The 3,837-nt window shown below is 33.5% G+C and overlaps 1 pseudogene; it reads right to left on the bottom strand.

The window, feature by feature from the left end:
* The window catches only part of LOC108976446, a 1,979-nt pseudogene extending 1,591 nt beyond the window's left edge, over positions 1-388 (bottom strand).
* Between the last annotated feature and the right edge of the window lie 3,449 nt (positions 389-3,837).

Raw genomic sequence — 3,837 nt, 5'->3', positions numbered from 1 at the left:
ATACTGAGCATCTTTCTCTTTGACACCATGTCTGATATCCCACGTGATCTGTCAAATACTAATGCATGAAAATCCTAACCTCAAAAAAATCACCCGATAGTTGAATTAGTAAACGAAACGGGTGAACTGGTTCTTGGTGTAATATTCACCTCACTTGACCTTGCGTTTTTATTTTTAAGTTGCAAGTTGCAGTGTAGATAAATATTTTTGAAAAAGTTCCATACAACACTAGACATGCTCGGAACGGATAACGGTTGGAATAATGGGATGCCCAACTTATTCCAGTGTGAGAGCGCCTCAAAATAAGCGTTTTTTATAAAATTTTCCATCATGGCCAGATCGCACCAAATAAGAATTTTTGGACATATTAAATTAACGTACCCAACATTTATTACGATTGCAAATTATTGTATATTGAACTTTTAATATATGGCGAAACTACTTAATTCCTTTTTTATGATTTTATGGTATATTAAAACAACTGACTTTCGATATTTCAATACTTAATAAGGTGAATTAAGCCTGTTAGTACTCAATTAATGGACCTCAATACAATTTTAATCATTTGTAATAGAATATTAATTCTATTATGCATCAAATTCCAAAACGTTTCACGATATATATTTAAATTTCGCATTTAAAAGAAAAATATGTAATAAGAATACAATACAGAAAAACAACCCTTATGGTGGTTATTGTATTCTTCATCATAAATCTCAAGTGCCTCAGTCACAAATACACGCACACATACATACTTACATAAACTAGCAAATAGAAATGGAATAGATGCACACTAGCAAATGTATTCAAATGCATTTGCTGATAAAATATGTGTATACTTTTAGATACGACCAACGCACTTATTATGTGTTATTCGTTGGTCTGATAATTAATTTAAGAACATAGGCTAAGAATTTTGTATAAAAGGAGATGCTCAACAAAAATAAAAGCAGATTTGAAATACAATCTCAACCAAAAACATTTCTTTTATTTATATTTTTTACTTCTCCCCACCAGTGATAAGGGGTAAAAGCCCTCGCAACAAAGATTTTTTATGGGAAATTATACAGGCAGAGGGGTACAAAATAAGTCCCGCTCAATGTGCTACTTTAGTCCAAACAATGCCTAAGCGATGTACTGAAGTGCTACGTAATAAAGGGCGAGTGCCACAAAATCCCCAAAAAAAAATCCCCGAACACAAAATCCCCAGCTGAAAAAAAATCCCTAAACACATAATCCCCAAAATCAAAATCCCCAAAATTAAAATCCCCCAACACGAAATCCCCTCTTTTATTTTTAGGCAGTGTCACAAAATGCCCATTTTTTTATTTTTAATAAATATTATTACAGATCATATAAAAATAGTAAAACCGCACTTTAGTTGAGTTTTAATTCGTAGTTACATATATATGTACCCATATATGACAATATATAGATATAGACGAGAACGCATGACAGATTTAGAGGAAAAAAATAATTATTTCATCAATCTAGTGAATAAAAAGCTAAAAAAAAATAATATTTAAAAAAGCGGCCCAGACCCGGATTTGAACCCAAAACCCTTGCATGACAGCTACAGACTCTAACCACTGAGACATTGCTGAATGTAAAAAAGGTTGGCAAAATTAACAATATATGCAAGGGACAAGAAAACTTTGGTTTTCAGCAGCATTGTTATCGAGTAGAAAACAAAAGAATATAGAAAATCAGAGCATAACATAACATTGTCATCCATTAATCAATATACATATGTATGACTCAAAATACAAATAGTACCATTACCTTTTCTACAATGATTTTACCATATGCATTTTTTCATATTATTTATCACATTACGTGTAATTGATTGTGATTAAAATTGTATAGTTATATTATTTTGTCAAAAAAGGTATTTTTTTTATTGAATTTTCAATAGTTCATAAAATATTTTTTGATAACTCATGCCCAGCTCTTGACCGATGCTACGGCTACTACTGTGCCGGTCTCTTTCGACCAATTCAGCGATTTTATCGAAATTTTCGACGACAGGCCTTCCGGAGCGTAGCACATCTTCGACCACATCTACACCAGAACGAATACGTTGAAACCATCGTTGTGCTTTGGAAATGCAAACTGTATCGGGTCCATAAACTGCACAAATTTTATTGGCGGCTTGAGATGCATTTTTGGTAGTACTGTAAAATATGCCGTATTTTCTCTTTATTTTGCTCCATGTTTGCGACGCTATAACTCAAGAACGACTTAAAAGAAATGACAATTAACAAAGTAGCACCTGGTAAATACCGCAAGACTTTTTTTACAACTTAATATTTTTGATTAAATATCGTGTTAAATAATATTTAAACTTAAAGAAAATGGAAGTCGTCGTTACTGTATCAAACAAAGGAAGTAATAAAATATTTTCGGATGGTTTTGGTTACCATTTTCATTCCAAAAATGAAAAGAAGAAAGAGTTCCGCTGGTCGTGTGCGCAAAGAAAATTTCTAATGTGTAAAAGTGTTGTTGTGACAAAAGAAAACAGTGGCGATCATGTAATACAACGCGCTCCTACTGCCCATAATCATGATCCAAAGGCCCATCAAGTATCTGTGGCACAGGTGAACAACAAAGTAAAGGATTTGAGTACATCATCTTCACAGGCGCCTTCCCAAATTATTATTGAAGCAGTTGTAGATTGCCAACCAAACGCCGGGTGTACTTACCATCGAAACGAGCCGAAATGAAAATAAGCCGACTTCCAAAGGCTACCAGGAAATGTACAGGAAATTAATATACCGGAGCATTTGAAATACCTGGAGGGAGAATTATTTGTGTTGAGTGATTGGGATTTCGATGGTGAAAAGAACATTATTATGGGCACAATGAGTTCCCTAAAGGAATTGGAGAGGTCACACTGCTGTGTGATGGATGGGACGTTTTTTGTTGTACTGAAAGTTTTTCGCCAACTGTTCACCATACAAGGGCTAATTAATTGTCAATTTGTGCCTCTAGTTTTTTGCCTGATGAGCAAAAAATCCAAGCAGGCCTACACTGAATTTTTTCATCAACTATTTAATTTGGCTTTAGCACAGAATATTAATCTTAATCCGCAAAGAATTATTACTGATTTTGAGCGAACCGTCTCGTCTGCGGGAAAAGAGTATTTTCCTGATGCCCAATATAAAGGGTGTCTATTTCACTTTGGCCAGATCATTTGGAGACGAGTTCAGAAAGAAAGGCTTTCTCGAAAATATGGCAATGATGAAAGTTTCAGCATAGCTGTTCGTATGCTGCAAAGTTTAGCATTTGTTCCCCCAGAATGTGTGTCAGATTATTTCAGTGAACTGAAGAGTAGCTGGACAGACAGGGATTTTAAAAAATTGTGTGCTTGGTTTAAAAACCAGTACATTAGTGAAAATATGAAGGCGGGTGCTATGATATATAATCCAAATTTTTGGTGCGTTTCGGATTCTTTTAAGGATAATTTTCCACGCACTCAAAATTCAATCGAAGCTTGGCACCGTAGACTTAAAGTAATTGTAGGGAGAAAAAAATGTGGTGTATATGAAATCATAAAACATTAAAAAAAAAAGAAATGATTGAAGTTAAATCAACCATAGCAAAAATACACTCAGGTTTCGAGGTGCGCAAAAACAAAAAGAATGTCGAGCGTGTAAAGAAAATTAAAAAAGTTGTTAAACGTCGTTTAGATTTAGATAAACTTATTTATTTAAAATCGATAGCACACAGTATTTCATTATGTAATTAGAATTTGCATACATGGTTTATTTATGTAAATGTTTTGAATTTATTGCTTTTTTGTTTATTTACATCACTAAACATTTACTAAAGATTGGT

The sequence above is a fragment of the Bactrocera latifrons genome, unplaced genomic scaffold, assembly GCF_001853355.1.
Source record: "Bactrocera latifrons isolate USDA-ARS-PBARC rearing strain unplaced genomic scaffold, ASM185335v1 scaffold_765, whole genome shotgun sequence".
NCBI lineage: Eukaryota > Metazoa > Arthropoda > Insecta > Diptera > Tephritidae > Bactrocera > Bactrocera latifrons.
The sequence above is the reverse complement of the archived record's forward strand: the minus strand, read 5'-3'. Positions and strand labels throughout refer to the sequence as shown.